Raw genomic sequence first — 21,115 nt, 5'->3', positions numbered from 1 at the left:
GTATTGTAGTCAACATTACCAAAAACTTTCTCTAAGTCTACAAGTGCCATAAAGATAGGTTTTCATTTTCTTTACATTTCTTCTAAGATAAGACGTAGGGTCAGTACTCCCACGCATACTGCTACATTTCTCTGGAATCCGTACTGATCTTCCCACGGTCGGCTTCTATTATGCGTTCCATTCTTCTGTAAAGAATTCATGTTAGTATTTTGCACCTGTGACTTATTAAACTGATAGTTCGGTTATTTTCACACTTGTCAGCATCTGCTTTCTTTGGAATTGAAATTATTATATTCTTCTTGAAGTGTTAGGTATTTCGCCTGTCTCATACATCTTGTTCACCAGATGGAAGAGTTTTGTCATGGCTGGTTGTGCCCAGACTATCAGTACAGTAGTTCTAACGGAATGTTGTCTACTCCCGGGGCCTTGTTTCGACTTAGGTCTTTCAGTATCATATCTACCATCTCATCTTCATCTACGTCCTCTTCCATTTCCATAATACTGTCCTAAAGTACTGCCCTCGTATAGACCTCCAAAATACTCCACCCATCTTTCTGCTTTGCCTTCTTTGCTTAGGTCTGGTTTTCCATCTGAGCTCTTGATATTCATACAGTTGGTTCTCTTTTCATCAAAGGACTCTTTAATTTTCTTGTAGGCGGCATCTATCTTACCCGTAGTGATATTTGTTCTCCCCTTACATTTGTCCACTAGCCATTCCTGGTTAGCCATTTTGCACTTCCTGACAATCTCATTTACTGCTTTTTTTATATTTTCTACTTTCATCAGTTAAAATCCAATATCTCTTGTGTTACACGAGGATTTCTATTAGCCCTCGTCTTTTTACCTACTTGATCTCTCAAGGCTATCCTTTCTTGTTCTGCTGTATTCCTTTCCCTTGTTGTTGTCAATCGTTCCCTAACGCTCCCTCTGAAACTCTCTACAACCTCTGGTTTTTTCACTTTATCCGGTTCCAGTCTCCTTAAATTCCTGCCTTTTGCAATTTCTTCAGTTTTAATCTACAGTCCATAACCAATAAATTGCGGTCAGAGTCCACATCTGCCCCTGAAAAGTCTTACAACTTAAAACCCGGTTCCTAAATCTTTGTCTTGTCTGAAACCTTACGGTGACTCCGGGCCTCTTCCACGTATACAGCCTTCTTCCGTGATTCTTAAGCCAAATGTTAGCTGTTGTCAAGTATCATTACACTGTAGTTATTATTACCGAGAATAGAAGATTTTTGTCAAGAAAATTGTCTTGAACTTTTCTTTGAAAATACCCCTTCAATTCCTTCCAAATATGTGATGCACAGAATCACACAGATAAACATTGACTTGTTTGCCACACACTATTAGTTAAGAAGCGTTATGTTCAGGTGAAGGGACACACCTGTACAGTTTATAGATATGCACGTTATCAACAGTTAATGTCATGAGAGCAATGGCACTACAATAATAGCAGCCTTGTTAATTAGTACTGAACACTGTATGTGGCCCAGATGGTTCGGAGTCCACGTTATACTGCAGAAATGTTTGTAACTGGATAGGTCGAAGGAAATCAACGGAGTATTACGTCGAACTGGACAAACGGACGCTGCAGATGAAATACACCCGAGCGTCTACGGTTAATTCTAGCACTACACGTGCCTTGTTGGATTACATCTCAATAGCGAAAGTCTGGAAGAACCGGAGAGACCAAAAACTTACTTTTCACTTCCTGTGAAATTTATTCTGAAACTTCTGGAGGGGTTAAGGGTGTAGTTGTCTTTGAAAATTAAAAAGAATCGACTTTTTGTTGCATAAGATGTTTCCTGGTATTCACTGTAGTGTTCTCCCAACGTTTGCCGGAAACTCCGTTATCAAGTTACAAGGCAATTTGTGAAAAAGCGTCTCTAAAAACCATTCACAACGGGAAAAAGAGCACATTGCTACCAAAGTGACACCACGTAATTTCAACGAAGGCCTGTTATTGTTGTGGTCTTCAGTCCTGAGACTGGTTTGATGCAGCTCTCCATGCTAATCTATCCTGTGCAAGCTCCTTCATCTCCCATTACCTACTGTAACCTACATCCTTCTGAATCTGCTTAGTGTATTCATCTCTTGGTCTCCCTCTACGATTTTTACCCTCCACACTGCCCTCCAATGCTAAATTTGTGATCCCTCGATGCCTCAGGACATGTCCTACCAACCGGTCCCTTCTAGTCAAGTTGTGCCACAAACTTCTCTTCTCCCCAATCCTATTCAATACCTCCTCATTAGTTACGTGATCTACCCACCAAATCTTCAACATTCTTCTGTAGCACCACATTTCGAAATCTTCTATTCTCTTCTTGTCCAAACTGTTTATCGTCCATGTTTAACTTCCATACATGGCTACACTCCGTACAAATACTTTCAGAAACGACTTCACTTAAATCTATACTCGACGTTAACAAATTTCTCTTCTTCAGAAACGCTTTCCTTGCCATTGCCAGTCTACATTTTATATCCTCTCTACTTCGACAATCATCAGATATTTTGCCCCCCAAATAGCAAAACTCCTTTACTACTTTAAGTGTCTGATTTCCTAATCTAATTCCCTCAGCATCACCCGACTTAATTCGACTACATTCCATTATTCTCGTTTTGCTTTTGTTGATGTTCATGCCTAAGAGGTATTATGGACATTATGATAGCGCTCTAACTTTAGATCGATCCAGCCTATTAGAACTTCTGCACAAAAACGGACGAATAGCGTATCGAGCGACCTGAGCAGTGGATGAAGAGGGCTGCCAAAGTGGCGCACGAGGAAGGTGGAGGAAGACCTGTCTGATCTGGGAGAATTACTGAGTAGTCCAGGGAGCGCTGATAAGACGTATGTTTGCCTGAAATGCAAAAAATGTAACGCAAAACTTTAAACCCATATTTCTCGAAACCGTATTGTTCAAATTGTTTGGAAACATAACTTGAGAGTGATAAACATAATTTCGATTGGAATTTGATGTCGGCCTTCTAGTTATCTATCAGCTTATACAGCCGTTTTGCGATATTTACAAAAGTCTGTTTTCGGCGCACGCTTTTATTTTGTGGATGAAGAGAATGACACGTTTCAACACGTCAACATTTTGTTAAAACTTACATTTTTCAGTTATCTTAAGTATAACGATAGAAAATATATTGAAAATGCCTCATAAAAAATTATTTTGTTACAGGTCCAGCAGGAGGGCGTTGGGAAATTCCGCCCACGATAAATATTCCGGCTGTCAGGAATCGTTCCACCTGGTGCAGCGGTTACAGGGAGCGTCGGATGTGAACACAAAAATGAAAAGTGTAGGGAGTAAGACTATACCATCGGATATATAGCAGTATCTTTTATTTTACTTGGAAAAAGTTTCGAAAATCGTCTATTTTTCCAGCTTTCAAAGAGGACTATCCCCTTTAGCTGAGTCCACACCGGACGCACCACATCGCAGAGCGCCGCGCAGAAAGCAAACACGCGGCGCAGAGCATCGCTAAACTGCGCAGATTGGAGTAGAATGTTTATAGGTGTGCGTGCAGTGCATGCCCGTCAATCAAGAATGGATACAGATACGAAAAACACCGCCCAAACAGAACAGCCCAAGAAGCGCACAAACCATTTCCTTTGATACATCGACACTGCTTTGAACTCGACCGTTGCGAGCTGCGCTGTTTGCCTTCCACTCCGACCGCGCCGCACTGCGCCAAACTACACTCCTGGAAATTGAAATAAGAACACCGTGAATTCATTGTCCCAGGAAGGGGAAACTTTATTGACACATTCCTGGGGTCAGATACATCACATGATCACACTGACAGAACCACATGCACATAGACACAGGCAACAGAGCATGCACAATGTCGGCACTAGTACAGTGTATATCCACCTTTCGCAGCAATGCAGGCTGCTATTCTCCCATGGCGACGATCGTAGAGATGCTGGATGTAGTCCTGTGGAACGGCTTGCCATGCCATTTCCACCTGGCGCCTCAGTTGGACCAGCGTTCGTGCTGGACGTGCAGACCGCGTGAGACGACGCTTCATCCAGTCCCAAACATGATCAATGGGGGACAGATCCGGAGATCTTGCTGGCCAGGGTAGTTGACTTACACCTTCTAGAGCACGTTGGGTGGCACGGGATACATGCGGACGTGCATTGTCCTGTTGGAACAGCAAGTTCTCTTGCCGGTCTAGGAATGGTAGAACGATGGGTTCGATGACGGTTTGGATGTACCGTGCACTATTCAGTGTCCCCTCGACGATCACCAGTGGTGTACGGCCAGTGTAGGAGATCGCTCCCCACACCATGATGCCGGGTGTTGGCCCTGTGTGCCTCGGTCGTATGCAGTCCTGATTGTGGCGCTCACCTGCACGGCGCCAAACACGCATACGACCATCATTGGCACCGAGGCAGAAGCGACCCTCATCGCTGAAGACGACACGTCTCCATTCGTCCCTCCATTCACGCCTGTCGCGACACCACTGGAGGCGGGCTGCACGATGTTGGGGCGTGAGCGGAAGACGGCCTAACGGTGTGCGGGACCGTAGGCCAGCTTCATGGAGACGGTTGCGAATGGTCCTCGCCGATACCCCAGGAGCAACAGTGTCCCTAATTTGCTGGGAAGTGGCGGTGCGGTCCCCTACGGCACTGCGTAGGATCCTACGGTCTTGGCGTGCATCCGTGCGTCGCTGCGGTCCGGTCCCAGGTCGACGGGCACGTGCACCTTCCGCCGACCACTGGCGACAACATCGATGTACTGTGGAGACCTCACGCCCCACGTGTTGAGCAATTCGGCGGTACGTCCACCCGGCCTCCCGCATGCCCACTATACGCCCTCGCTCAAAGTCCGTCAACTGCACATACGGTTCACGTCCACGCTGTCGCGGCATGCTACCAGTGTTAAAGACTGCGATGGAGCTCCGTATGCCACGGCAAACTGGCTGACACTGACGGCGGCGGTGCACAAATGCTGCGCAGCTAGCGCCATTCGACGGCCAACACCGCGGTTCCTGGTGTATCCGCTGTGCCGTGCGTGTGATCATTGCTTGTACAGCCCTCTCGCAGTGTTCGGAGCATGTATGGTGGGTCTGACACACCGGTGTCAATGTGTTCTTTTTTCCATTTCCAGGAGTGTACTTCTGTTGGTTTTGCGTTGGCAGATCGGCGCCGGCTGGTGTGCACACAGCTTTAGAGACAAAGGGAACTCATTTTGCACATTGCCACATCGTTTTCTGAACAGTCGAGGTTTCCTTCATTGTTTCACTCAAGTTTTAAACTAGTATCTCACACGGTGTTGGCATACCGCCGAGAAGAAGAGAATGCAGTAGCTCGCGTAATTTAAGACTAGTTAGTTTCCGATCGGAAACTATCCAACGACTCCACACAAGCAGCATTCGACGTGGATGAGGCTCACCAACTTAAATGTTGCCACGTCGGCTGGCGGCTCTTCATCTACATCTACATCTACATGATTACTCTGCTATTCACAATAAAGTGCCTGGCAGAGGGTTCAATGAACCACCTTCAAGCTGTCTCTCTACCCTTTCACTGTCGAACGGCACGCGGGATAAACGAGCACCTAAATTTTTCTGTGCGAGCTCCCATTTCTCTTATTTTATCGTGATGATCATTTCTCCCTATGAAGGTGGATGCCAACAGAATGTTTCGCAATCAGAGGAGAAAACTGGTGATTGCAATTTCACGAGAAGAACGCCTTTGTTTTAATTAGTGCCACTCCAATTCACGTATCATGTCTGTGAGACTATCTCCCCTATTTCGCGATAATACAAAACGAGCTGCCCTTCTTTGTACTTTTTCGATGTCATCCGTCAGTCCCACCTGATGCGGATCCCACACCGCACAGCAATACTCCAGAATAGGGCGGACAAGCGTGGTGTAAGCAGTCTCCTTAGTAGGCGTGTTGCACCTTCTAAGTGTTCTGCCAATGTCGCAGTCTCTGGTTTGCTCTACCCACACTACTATCTATGTGATCGTTCCAGTTTAGGTTATTTGTAATTGTAATCCCTAAGTACTGAGTTGCATTTACAGCCGTCAGATTTGTGTGACTTAACGCGTAAACGAAATGTAGTTGATTTCTTTTAGTACTCATGTGAAGAACTTCATTCTTTTCCTTATTCAGAGTCAATTGCCATTTTTCACACCATACAGATATCTTATCTAAATCATTTTGCAAGTCGTTTTGGTCATCCGATGACTTTACAAGACGGTAAATGACAGCGTCATGTACAAACAATCTAAGACGGCAACGCAGATTGTCTCCTATGTCGTTAATATAGATCAGAAACAATAGCGGGCCTATAACACTTCCTTGGGGAACGCCGGATATTACTTCTGTTTCACTCGATTACTTTCCGTCTATTACTACGAACTGTGACCTTTCTGACAGGAAATCACGAATCCAGTCGCACAACTGAGGCGATACTCTGTAGGCACGCACTTTGGTTAGAAGACGCTTGTGAGGAACGGTGTCGGAAGACTTCTGGAAATATAAAAATATGGAACGAATATGACATCCCATGTCGACAGCATTTATTACTTCATGAGTAGTTGTGTTTCGCAAGAACGATATTTTCTGAAACCGTGCTGACTATGTGTCAATAAATCGTTTTCTTCGAGGTAATGTTCGAATACCCTACCAAATGTCCAAAACTCTACTGCAAATCGACGTTAGTGATATAGGCCTGTAATTCAGCGGATTACTCCTGCTTCCCTTTTTGGGTGTTGGTGTGACTTGAGCAATTTTCCAGTTTTTGAGGTACGAATCTTTCTGTGAGCGAGTGGTTGTATATAATTGCAAAATATGGAGCTATTTTATCAGCATACTCTGAGAGGAACCTGACTGGTATACAATCTGGACCGGAGGCCTTGCCTTTATTAAGTGATTATAAGCTGCTTCGTTACTCCGAGGATATCTACTTCTATGTTTCTCATCTTGCCAGTTGTTCTTGATTGGAATTCAGGAATATTTACTTCGTCTTCTTTGGTGAAGCAATTTCGGAAAACCGTGTTTAATAACTTAACTTGGCCTACTCTGCAGTCATATTGAAGATAGTGCTAGCACAAAGTTCTACATATTCCTCCAGTGTCGACTCATTCTGGTAGATGTCTCCGACAGTTGTAATTTTCGGGAATATTGGTGTGTATTCCGATGCGCTGTTGCAGACAGTGGGTACAGCAGGGCAGTTTAACAGTAACACTATCCCGGCTAGCGCAGGAAAACCGGTAGCACAAATAATTACGCGTAGCAGTGTGTTGTGAGCAGTGGTCTCAGACTGTATGGAAACAAGTTTGGCCGATAGAAGGTCATCAAACGCGAGAAGGTGTGCGCGACGTTGGGTGTGTCTCCTAACATTCCTTACCTTGTAAAATGTCGCAGTGTTACATTAGAACTCCGCGTGCTTCCTGTTCAGAACTGGTCGTCAGCCAAGGCTGTTCTTTGCGATATCTGGCTCATTGTCTTCCTATGCTCCTTAACCTTACATTTGATATCTTTAGTTGAAGAGTGTAATATTATTGGGATTTCCGTAGTATGAAAGCTGTGAGTACCCTTGGAAAGGCATTCACCTATCTGTATATTAAATGATCAACTTATGAGATGAGACATATTCTTTGAAAGACATTTGTCTTATATAATTTACGTAACTGTAAAGATGCGCATCTAGCGCGGACGCTAATACATCGATTGCGCAGTCAAAGAAACATTTTAACAGAAGCTGAACTGACGTTCCGCTTCGATCTAAATAAAAGATGACAGTAAAAAACTTTTGAGATCTTCAGATTTTAATGTACTTCTGCTTGTAATGTGAAAACGTAAAGAAGGTCGACTTTAAGCTATAAAAGTGAGCGGTCTTGCTAGCGTGCAGACAACATTATTAATTAATAAAATTCAAGTAATTTATGTTCGAAACTTTAAATCGGCAAGTTATTGTTATGAAGATGTTGAACAGTGCAAGAATTGTCTTTAACGAAGGAGAAAAGTAATGACTGTAATTTGTGACAAAAACGTGAACCAAGGATACAGCACAGGGCAGGTTGAAATCTGATCGCACCTACAGTTAGAAAAGTACTTATGTAAGTTATACTGTTTATAAATAAGCCCTAATTTGCTAGTGAGAATTGTTTGAATATATTTAGTGTTTGCCAGATTTCTTATTCTATTCTTTTCCTTAATTTTTTTTACCTCCATGTCATATTATTTTTGTAAATATCAAACAGCCTTTACTACAGCAGAGAATACTGCGGCATCCTGGTAGTAGACAGAAGGCCGCTCCTTGTCTTCTATACAACTCATAGCTGCCCCATTTATTAATGATTTAATTTGCAAATGCAATTTTTTTTATTGTTCATTGTTAAAGGTCCCTTAGATGGTTATAAACTTCATACTGATTACGTAAAGATATCCGGGTTGTTCTTTTCCAAATAATAGAAGCATTTGCGTAATCAAAAACTAGCCTCCTTCTGACAATGATCAGGAGCCGACCAGAAGACGGACGTCTTCGACCGCTTTCGCGTTTCCTGTGGCAAAGCTGTGCCAAACTGGGAACACGACATTCTAGTATGAAAAACAACACACACATATATATATATATATATATATATATATATATATATATATATATATATATATAATTATCAGATTAAAATTGAAAAAAAATTGAAATATATTTAACCTAATTTTTTTTATCATACTAGAGGAGGCAGTTTGATTTTAGCTTGCCTCGAATAAGTGATGCTTTAAAGCTACTGGCCAGTCTTTTGCAAGTACACTGTTTCATAACATTTTCAGGTCACGTCAACTGGTAGGTCACAGTAGCATCGGTTCTCATCAGAATAACCCGAACTGACCTTGCAGGATCGAAACACTCCGGCCATTCGAGAGGATTTTTACTGTGTAAAGGTAAAAGTTAAAACTGTCATGAACTTCAGGGTTAGTTTGAACATTGCAGTGCTTCACTGGACGTGGTGCTATTGGAAGTTGCATGCCGTTGCCATTCCTCCGTCGTTTGGTCTGTGTTACCCTTCTAGTTTTGGTAGGATCTAAAATTTAACATCAGCTGCGAATCACCGTGTACGTTTTTCCGTTAAAAGATATTGCCATAGTTGAAAGAAGTGAAAAGTGACACACAAAAATTATAGAACACTCCAGGATGAAACACGAGATCTCTTGTAAACCTAGGCTTCCGCAGCCGTTGTCACAGTCAATAAAATTCTTCTGGGTTTGAGGCCGCATTGTCATCTGTAAAATTCCGACGTTTCGGCGACTGCTGCAGTGAGTTTAGTGAGCCATACAGATTCATACGTCAAGGATTCCACCCATTTTATAGCACTTTTGAAAGAAAAGCGTGTTTCGGATACGGATCTGATGGTCAGTTTTGACGTGAAGTCTTTGTTCACAAATGTACTCGTGACGGACACCATGAACATCTTAGAGGAACGCTTGGCACCTGCTATCTGCGAGCTAGTGCGCCACTAGTCGATGATCACGTATTTCAGGTAGAAAGGGAATTTTATGAGCAGACAGACGGTGTAGCTATGGGTTCCCCTCTTTCGCCGGCCGCAGCAGACATTTTTATACAAGCGTTGAAGAAACAACACTCCAGTCCGCACCATTACGTCCAGAATGTTGGCTACGATATGTTGATGACGGAGAAGAAGAGCTTCAGAACTTCCACGAACATCTCGACTAGCAGCACAGCAAAATTCACTTTACCATGGAGATAGAAAAGAACGGGGTATTGCCTTTTCTCGACGTGGAAGTTTACCGTAAGCCAGAGGGGAAGCTCGGAGACAGAGTTTATAGGAAGCCCACCAATACGGACAGGTACCTGCATGCATCGGCCGGCCAGAGTGGCCGAGCTGTTAAAGGCGCTACAGTCTGGAACCGCACGACCGCTACAGTCGCAGGTTCGAATCCTGCCTCGGGCATGGATGTGTGTGATGTCCTTAGGTTAGTTAGGTTTAAGTAGTTCTAAGTTCTAGGGGACTTATGACCACAGCAGTTGAGTCCCATAGTGCTCAGAGCCATTTGAACCCTTTTGAACCTGCATGCATCCTCCCACCACTGTCCTAGTCAAAAGAATTCGGTCCTGCAAACTTTAAATAAGAGAGCGTACAGGATCAGTGATGAAACCAACCTGCAAGCTGAACTACAGAACCTCAGATCCATTTTTGGAGCTAATGGCAACGACATCAGAATGATACACAAAATCATGCCGCCGAAGGAGGAAGGCAAGGGCGAAATGCAGAACGAAGCACAGAACACTGTCGTGCTACCAGATGTACAAGGGGTTACTGAACGTCTGGAGAAAATTCTCCGTCGGGCAGGCATTAAGTCGATTTTTCGTTGCAACAACAAAATAAAAGACATTCTGGGCTCGACGAAAGATACAATTGACAAGTTTCGTGCCGCCGGAGTTTATGAAATCGGGTGCGAATGTGGACTAGCGTATGTAGGTGAGACTGGGCGTCCAATAAGCACGAGCTTAACTGAACACGAGAGATATATCCGCCTCAAACATTACAACAAATTAGCGGTGGTAGAACATCAGGAACAGTGCGGGATGTGGATCGAATTTCGAGAGGCCCGCGTACTGGCAAAACAGCCTTTTAGTTAGAGGAGGAAGATTAGAGAGGCTATAGAAATAGACAATCGACCCGACAACATGAATAGAGAAGACGGGTGCCGACTTCCAGTTTCTCGGCTGCCAGCAGTGACAGCTTTGCGGAAGGCCAGAGCAACAGGCGCGCCGTAGACCACAGCGGGGGAGGGTACACACAGCGCCGACGCGCCCTAGTCGATACTAAGCCGTTAGTAAACAACGCTACACCGTAGTCGCCGCTCAGTCTCCTATTCGCCGATTTCCACCAATGGCAAGCAGAAAAGGAAACTTCAATGGAAAACGCCCATTTCCGCCAATGACAACACGCAATGCAAAGATAAATAAAATGAACTCCTAATACCCTTCCTCCTCACCCTCACATCCAATGACAGCACTCCTCCACAGTATATAATCCAAACTAGTGTTCATTCAGCAATCAGCAATACACCCTCAGGAAGGTGCCTTGCAACAGTCGCCGAAGCGTCGGAATTTTACAGATGACAATCCGGCCTCAAATCCAGAAGAATTATACTAAAGAGATCTCTTATCCGTACTCTGGCACTTTATCATTGAACCTACGAGCCACACTTTTAATTGTGTAAGGAAAAAACTTTCACCATGCATCCCCTAAATATACTTATTTCGAAGACGGGTTCCGGGTAGTTTAGATGCAAGCAAATCATTTCGAGTTTTACACTGTAGTCTACATGTACCTGATCACAGCATTGACCCAATGACAATCATAAAAAAAGGGTACACACACCCTTAGAAAACGCACGTGATGATTGAGGTGAAAACGTGAAAGAATATAAAAACGCAGAACACTAATCGCAAATTCCAAAACTGTTTATATAGAGAGCTAATATATGAGCACAAATGAGTAACATGTGACTTACAAGTATACTGTGGACCATCGAAAGAAATAGGCTATGTGCTAAAAATGTGTTTGACCTTTCCCTTTGTCTCGCAACAACTACACGAACACAACACGTCAACACCACATTTTAGAAGCACCCCACAAAGCAACGTGCTCTGCAAGACATTTGACACGTAAGCCGTTAAAACCGCTACATCAGACTGCACTGAGGCGACAAAAGTAATAGGATTCCCCCTAATATCGTGTTGGGCAACGGTGAATACACCGGTTCGCGCCAGATCACCGAAGTTAAGCGCTGTCGGGCGTGGACGGCACTTGGATGGGTGACCATCCGGGCCGCCATGAGCTGCTGCCATTTTTCGGGATGCACTCAGCCTCGTGATGCCAATTGAGGAGCTACTCGACCGAATAGTAGCGGCTCCGGTCAAAGAAAACCATCATAACGACTGGGAGAGCAGTGTGCTGACCACACGCCCCTCCTATCCACATCCTCAACTGAGGATGATACGGCGGTCGGATGGGCCCGATGGGCCACTTGTGGCCTGAGGACGGAGTGCTTTAATATCGTGTTGGACTGTCTCTTGCTGGGCGTAGTGCAGCACTTCGACGTGGCATGAACTCAACGAGTCGTTGGAAGTCCCCTGTAGAAATATCACTATTTCGGAAGTGTTGCCGCAGCACGATTTTGTGCACGAACTGACCTCTTGATCTAGCGTGACTGACGGTCTTCACTAAAATGTAAATGTCGTGTGACTGGGGCCTCTTGTCGGGTAGGCCGTTCGCCGGGTGCAAGTGGCTCAAAATGGTTCAAATGGCTCTGAGCACTACGGGACTTAACATCTGTGGTCATCAGTCCCCTAGAACTTAGAACTACTTAAACCTAACTAACCTAAGGACATCACACACATCCATACCCGAGGCAGGATTCGAACCTGCGACCGTAGCGGTCACGCGGTTCCAGACTCAAGCGCCTACAACCGCACGGCCACACCGGCCGGCTCCGGGTGCAAGTCTTTCGATTTGACGCCACTTCGACGACTTGCACGTCGCTGGGGATGAAATGATGATGATTAGGACCACACAACACCTAGTTCCTGAGTGGAGAAAGTCTCCTACCCAGCCGGGAATCGAATCCGGACCTTAGGATTGACATTCTGTCGCGCTGACCACTCAGCTACCGGGGGCTAACAGGGTCTTCACTTAACGGCCGAGATCAGCGGCGTTTGTGTTAAGTTGTCATTACTAACAGACGAAATAATCGCAGAAACCATTGTGTGACGTAGTATGACGAATTCTTTAGGACAGAGCGGCGAAATGTGGCGTTGATGGATAACGGCAGCAGACGACTAACGCGAGTGCCTTTGCTAACAGTAGGATAACCCCTGCACCACCTCTCCTGGGTTCGCGACTATATCAGTTCGTCCATAGACGACTGGAAAACCGTGACCCGGTCAGAAGAGTCCCGATTTCGGTTGTTAACAGCTGATAGTAGGGTTTGAGTCTGACGCACACCCCACGAAGCCATGGACGCAAGTTGTGAAGAAGGCACCGTGCAAGTTGGTGGGGGTTCCGTAATGAAGTGGGCTGCGCTTACATGGAGTAGACTGGGTCCTCTGATCTGACTGAACCGACCATTGACCCAAATTTGTTATTTTCAGCTACTTGGAGACCATTTTCAGCCATTCATGGACTTCATGTACCCAAAAAATGATGGAATGTTTATGGATGACAATGCCTCGTGTCACTAGGCCATAACCGTTCGCGATCGGTTTGAAGAACATTCTAGACTATTCGAGTGAATGATTTTGCCACGCAGATCACTCGACACGAATCCCGTCGAACATTTATGGGACATAATCGAGAGGTAAGTTCGTGCACAACATCCTTCACCGGAAATAATTTCACAATTATGGACGGCTATAGACGCAGCACGGCTGAATATTTCTGCAGATGACTTCTAAGGACTTGAGTCCATGTCACGTCGAGCTGCTGCTCTATGCGTGGCAAAGGGACGCCGACGCGATGTTAGGAGGATCCCAGGACTTTGTCGGTTTAGTGTATTGTAACCTATCACTGCCAAAGTGATCTGTACGGCGTGTGTTGTCGGCAATGAATGAAGTTATCTCTCAGTCTCTTCATAGTCAACAATAAGTTAAGAGGGTAGTAGTGCACGAAAGTGGATTAATTAGAATGTTGTGGATTGTGATGAGTAAAAGAATAGTGAACAATGTGGAAAAAAATGTGCTTCATAGACGAATGAAACCCGAAAATTAAAGTGGAGGAATCGAAAAATATACTACCTACGACAGAATATCACTAGAAATGTGTGAGTCAAACTCAAATATTTCTATTAAAATTGCAGTTATTGTGGTAATGGAGAAGATGTAGATCTAACCAGTACCCATCCTGCCTTCAAGTGTTTCGGTGAAAACGATAGTAGCGTCCTGGTCAGTGTTTCCGATGTCGGAAATTATATTGGAAAAAATATTGACGGCTCCCGAAAGTATAAGATTTTATTGAATCTAAAGCAACCCGGAAAAAATTATAGCCACGAGAATAATGTCGTCATAAAGAGAGCATTTCGATTTAATTGGATGTCATTGAAATCCATGTTTCGTTTATTCTAAAGCAGATAACAGTGCGCTTCATAAGTTGCGTGTGAGTTTTCGGTCTCGTATAACGCATTGCAGTTATCATGGCGCATTCATACGCCATGCATTCACCAAATTAAAAAGTTTCATGAATCTGTGAAAATGCATATGAATGCCGAATGGATTAAATATGCAGCTGAGAAGTCAAGTAATTTTATTAATATGACAAACTAAACTAAGAGTGTAGAAGAACCTGTCAATGAGACTCCTCCGGAATTAGTACAAATTAAACATGCTATTGCTTGTTGGTTTGCGCATTACATAGCTTGCTTTTAAGAGAAAGAACAAATTAAAATGTTCTTTCTGATGATTTCTCGCAGTTTAGAGTAGATCCAGGTGACGAAAAAGCGGAAATCGTTATGAAAGTGCCTCTTAAAAACAGGTATTACTGTAATTACACTGTTATCTATTTACGTTTATAGTATTGACCAGACACTAAAAGTGCACTGTAAAAATCAATATGAGCAAATGAAAAGCCGATGACAATGTCCACGAAATTTCTGATAACATGATGATGAAAATGTTTTGTTTCTACTGACATAAAATCCTGCGGGTGTTCCAGCGTGGAACGACATGTGCGATTTACTTTCTGGAGTCCCTACGTACACTTACAATTAAAGTGCAGCTATTCACAGAGGGCTACTCACGAAGGACCATTACGGGTTGTAATTATCGTACGATAGCGAAACTTGGTAGATATTCTAATGTGTCAACGAGAAACAGATACATGTTGGAAAAAAAATTAGTTCCAATTTTGTCCACCAACTGCAAATCTGACGCTGTAAATGCAAGAACGACGTACATAAATATTCCCACATATAATGGATTAGGAACAAGACGTCGGCACACAAGGTCAAACAAGTAAGAAAGACTTAATGTTGATTTTATTGTTAACTGCCATTCTCACAATTTGTTCTACATAAATACCAGGGACGTCGACGAGAGTGCTAGATTTTCACCTGGTGACCAAAACTGGAATTAATTTTTTTGATGCGTAAATCGCTTCCGCGTTAATGCATCAATCTATTTACCAAGTTTAGCTGGCATACGGTAATCCGTATGCTACGGTCGCAGGTTCGAATCCTGCCTCGGGCATGGATGTGTGTGATGTCCTTAGGTTAGTTAGGTTTAAGTAGTTCTAAGTTCTAGGGGACTGATGACCACAGATGTTAAGTCCCATAGTGCTCAGAACCATTTGATTTGGTAATCCGTATCGGACCTCTGTGAGTAGCTACACATTAATTATAGCAACCTGCTTACATTATTTGTGAGGGTGAAACATTCCAGTGAAACAGTATAGCTGAAATGAACAAAATCCAGCAGCCCTTAAAGCCAGCAGTATTAACTCTAGAGAGCTCAAATCTGAGCAGTCTAGCAGCACAGGATGGAAACTAAACCACTTAAAAACATTAACGAGAGATAATCACGCACTTCTCAAACCTGAGTAGAGGAATAAAGCAGTCATTGTTTCTGAAGAGTAATGCATTGATAAAACAATAGATTTCTTTGGTGATAATAACATAACTGAAACCTCTCATGAACTGATTGAGAACTGCAGTGTAATTGCTTTTAGGTACTTCCTCCTTGTAAAGTGTATTTCAGTATTGTCCAATATATAATCATTTGCAGATGAGCAAATATGGCTCCAAACCGATTATGAGACAAATAAAGAAAGTAATTTTTCCTTTCCCTTCGTACTATTTTGGAAGTGTTCTTCTCATCACGTTACTATTGCGGTAAGAAATTAATATAGTAGAGACTTTCTGACTTTGTTTCGAGTTTTTGTAGAAGAAATTTCCTGACGTAAACCAGATCTCCATAGGGTATTTTCTACGTTAAAAGTATGGTTAATTTTGTTGTTCTGAATGGTTATAACATTTAAGCAGCATTTTCAGTCAATTTTGTCGTAAAATATCTGTTATTTTTATGTAATTATAGCTTAAAAGTCATTAAAATTCAAGATTTGCTCACGTGATCTAAACCGCTCTACTCCTGGCTGAAGCTCTGGTGATGTCATAGGCTAGAAGTAAGATGAATCTGTACATGTATTACAGGAGCGTTGACCGAAGTTATTAGTGTTTTTCCTCGCTTCTTAAACAAAGAGTTTAGTTATTTATTGATGGAAAACGCATTACCAACTTTTAGGTAACAATTAAAAAGGTGTTTGTGAAAACTGATAGTGGGAACCTTCCGAATGTTGATGCGTTTATTGTCTCTTCGGTCTTCAAAAACAGCCCACATTTTTATGTTCCGGAAACAAGAAACGTGGAAACGGTATTGCATGTTTTTTCTCAACTTTCAAATGTTCAGACAGCGTAATAACACTTGTGGGGAACTGCAGAGCATTATCTTGTAGCCTTTAGCAAACGTACACATGGCAGTTTTTCTGTTCCTCCACATCATTAAGCCACAGGAAAGTTACGTTTATAAACTATGCGGTTGATGCAGAACTTCAAAGTATCAGTTGTTCTACTGTATAATTAACTGTTGCTGAAACTCTATCATTTGTAAGTGCTGAGGTCGATGCTCCTCAGTGAGCCTATAGAATAAGTGATTTTTACGATTTTTTGAAAAAAAAAAAAAACAAATGAATCAATCAACGTTAGTTATTTTGCCCATTATTGGTTGTTTATTGGACACATTTTCTGAGTTACAATTGAAAGAAAATCAGCCCTCGGTCACTATTTTTAACAAATTAACCTGGTTTCGACACTGCTAGTAGTGTCTTCCTCAGAATTTAAAACAAAGAATGGTCTATATTCTATAACATGATCACAGAATTATGACTAAAAATAATCAGAATACCCACTGGTGTACTGCCGGTCTACAGTGTCCAACAGGCACAATATTTCGGCGATCATACATGTCGCCATCATCAAGTGAACTGACCGACTAAGGTGCCCGCGTTAACAAATGCGGCCAGGTGAACATGGTACTGCAACGAGCGCGCCATCTAGTAGCCGTAGATACAATTAGGCTACTTCACATTGAAATATAGCGGAAATGATTATTAATAAACGGTATTTGGTACATAATAGAGAGCAATGTTTGTTTGATAGTAGCATACGACATAACATTTGTCTACATCAAAGCTTATAACGGTAAGATAAAACATGAAAACATCATTATGAAAATGTAGACAGGACTGAATGACAACTTGTATAAAGCAATATTGACGAGAAATGCAGCCAAGAAACATATGATAATTGAAAAACATATGACTACCTTAGAAGGAAAAGAACATTTCGGCAACCTGCACAAGGAGACCCGAAGTCAGACATCGAGCAACGGCTTTATACCGTTGAAAAATATTTTGTTACGTAGCTGTAGCTGTTCGTTAAGGATGAGGCTACCCTTTCGAGCAAAATGCTTCTAGAATATCTAGTCTTCTGGAATATCTAGTATATGCCCCTTCTTTTCGGTGTGCAAAATGTTGCTATCGCAGATGGCTTTAGGTGAATGACCTATAGTTTTTTGAGTTTTGACAAAATAATAAAACGGCGCACGTTTGAAACAAAGATATAGTTTAGTCGTGCGATTTTCATCACTTTCTTGCAGTAACTAATGAATAAACTAAAATCAAAAATAGCCTATTACACCTTACGTACAAAAAAGTACTAGACACCATTTGTAACCAGTTTTCCGAAACGTGACTTCCAAAAGAAGATAACATGGCGAACGTTACGAGAGTAGGAGCTACGTGTTATCCAGTGACGTCATAGGCATTACATGACTGAAATGGAGCGCTTTAATGAGCTTTCAAATTATTTTAACTTCATTTCCGTCTTTTGTAAAAAAAGAAATATTGAAATTCATGAGGAAAAAAGCATGTTATGAGCATAAAACGACATTAATCATTTATGATGATTTCCGGAAAACTGTCAAATACCCTATCGTACTGAAAAACCAAAGTCACAATTCTGTCTCACTGTAAAGAAAAAAAAAAAAAAAGAAGAAACCCACCGCGTGACTGCATAGTTTTTGCTCTCCGTCACTGCTACGACTGATAGCACTTTTACTACCAGCGTGAGTTTTTTATTGAGGTAATACGACTTACCATTCTTCGACCTTGAAGCTTACAGATGCAGGAGAAACCAGTGCCGCTCACGGACATTGCGTGTAGATGTGTATTACTTGTTACACAGAAAACTGACATAGTGCTTTTTTTGTTATCGATCATCTGGCTACCTTGTTGTCGCCTACCGCCTTTCTTGTGCAGCAGCGATTACATCCAACTTAGTTTACTTTACGCGATCATGCCCAGAGGACAGCTAGCAGTAAGAAGGCTCCTTTTCCACGGGATTCTGTTTCGCGTCTCCTGTCGCCAGTCACCATCTATGCCGATCTGCAGCAAGACCTCATGGATTTCATCTCTCCACCACTGTTTTGGTCTTCCTAGTGGTCTTCCTCCGCAGTTACTAAAATCCATAGATTTCAAAGGCCATCGGTGTTTATCCATCCGAGGGATATATCCTGCACATATCAGCCATTGTTTCTCATCACACCTACGTTATCTGCTCTGCTGTAGATTTCACCCACCTCACAATTATGCCGGATCCACATTCTCCAGTGATGTCACCTTGTACCTGGTAATTGGTCTTCCTTAAGACTTTTCGCTTGCAAACAAGATTATTTAAGACTTTTTTCCGGACGCTGCAGGTTTCACAACGGGATGGTTCAAATGGCTCTGAGCACTATGGGACTCAACTGCTGAGGTCATTAGTCCCCTAGAACTTAGAACTAGTTAAACCTAACTAACCTAAGGACATCACAAACATCCACGCCCGAGGCAGGATTCGAACCTGCGACCGTAGCGGTCTTGCGGTTCCAGACTGCAGCGCCTTTAACCGCACGGCCACTTCGGCCGGCTCACAACGGGATGGATCAGTGTTTTGTACAACTGGACATAAAAATTCCGTGAGAGACTGCGCTATTTAAAAAGCGGACTGAGACGGAAGAACGATCGGTTTGCGACTTGGATCTTCGCTTTGTTTTCTGCCACAAACGATGCGTCCTTTGTAAAGATTACCAACAGCTATTTAAAATTATGAATCTTTTCGTATGGTCGGGTTCCGACTACCATAAGCTAGAGTCGATAGGTTCAATAGCATGAGTCTTGCTCACCACCAGATATTCGGTCTTCGATTCATTCGCAAGGAGACCGACTCTGCTCGCTGTCGCCCACCCGCATCGGTTCAAAAATATGGTTCAAATGGCTCTGAGCTCTATGGGACTCAACTGCTGTAGTCATTAGTCCCCTAGAACTTAGAACTACTTAAACCTAACTAACCTAAGGACATCACACACATCCATGCCCGAGGCAGGCATCGGTTCTCCCTTAGATCTGGACAACAGGGTCACATCGTCGGCAAATGCAAGGTGTGTGATTTTCTTATCCTCTACAACGGTCCCCTCTATGTTCTTATGGAAAGCTTCCCTCACTACCTTTTTGAGCGTCAGGTTGAACAATCTCCTTGTCTCAACCTTGTGTTTGTGTAATAGCTCCGTGACTTGGTTCCCGAGCTTCACTTTGCCTTTTGAATCAGTGCGAAAAACTCGAACTAGGCTGACGAATTTCATGGATATTTCAAACTCGGTTGGGCAATACATCAGGCTGACCCGGTGGATGCAATGATATGCCTTCTTAAAATCTATGGAGAGCACAAGCAGGTCTTCGTTATATGCACACAACTTCTCCGTGAGCTGTCGCATCACGCAGTCGATAGTCGACCTGCCCTTTCTGAAACCCTCCTCCCCTGATATTCAACAGTCACTTCTTCTGCAAACGGCTAAATTCTCTCCCGCATGTTTGAAATTCGAGCAGATCTGTAGGTTCATCACAGCTGAGGAGCGTCGTGGAGTATTGTTTCAAATCTCTCAGCTATGTTGGATTCGTTGGTTAGTATAGCCTCATTATAGTTCCTGGCAAATTTTTGGTGGCTCTGGTATCCTTTTGGCGCTTTTTTTCGCAAGATATCTTGCTGAGCGTTATCATTTCTTTGAGGTACATTCTCTTTGCTCGCCTAAGTGTTGCTTGAGTAGTTCTCCGTGCTTCTTCGAACTGTTCTTTGCCTTATGTAAAATCTGACCCTCGTAACCAGTTTTGCTTGACTTCCCTTCTTTTGGCTTGCCCCTGATCCGCTTCTTGATGACTATATTTGCCTCATCTTTTACTGTAATCTGGACTTCTTTTCATATTTCTTCTGGGTTCTTTTGTGAACCCTCTTCCTGCAGAAATTCAAAGCGTTTGATGAGCTGTAGCTGAAATTCGTTCTTTCTTTGAAATATCTTTGAGCCCACATGGTAGCCCACTACTTTCTTAAGATTGTTTCTAACTCTGTTTGTGGGCTGTACCTGTAGGCAGCTTTTTATAACGAAATGGTCGTTCTCACATTTTGCACCCCGTGCTGTCTTTACATCCATCACTCAGTTTTTCGCTGTGATGGCAATTGCAATCTGATTTATCTGTTAAACTGGTTTAACATCTGGCGACACCCAAGTTCCTTTACGTATATCCTTCTCTTGAAAATTTTGCGCTGTTGATGAACATCCCTTTCGATGTTGGAGTTGTTATTCTAGTATCGGGATGCGCGGAAGTTGAATGCCCGCCGGAGCGAATGGACCTCAATGGACGGACGATAGAGGGCAGTATCGCCGCAGCGCTGCACTCGCCTAGTGAGTGCGTCACCATCTCCTCACGTGGATACACAGACCAATAGTGTCCCTAGCGGCTGACAAAAATACCGCTACACCTCGGCTGGTCAGTCAGTCGTGTACTTCATCTGATAGCGTTTGTTACTACGTCCACCTTAATACTGACTGTTCGCCGACGACTTCGAATTGGTATTGGTTTTCCTCTGGTCTCGAACTGGATTGTGGCTCGTACTTGATCTGTTGACAGCGTCGTGTCAGAACTTCGTCTTGCCACTGGCTTCTACCCCGACCTGTGGAAAACCTCCTGCCTTCTGATGTTT

The sequence above is a fragment of the Schistocerca cancellata genome, chromosome 9 (assembly GCF_023864275.1).
Source record: "Schistocerca cancellata isolate TAMUIC-IGC-003103 chromosome 9, iqSchCanc2.1, whole genome shotgun sequence".
Lineage (NCBI taxonomy): Eukaryota > Metazoa > Arthropoda > Insecta > Orthoptera > Acrididae > Schistocerca > Schistocerca cancellata.
This window is presented reverse-complemented; position numbering follows the sequence as displayed.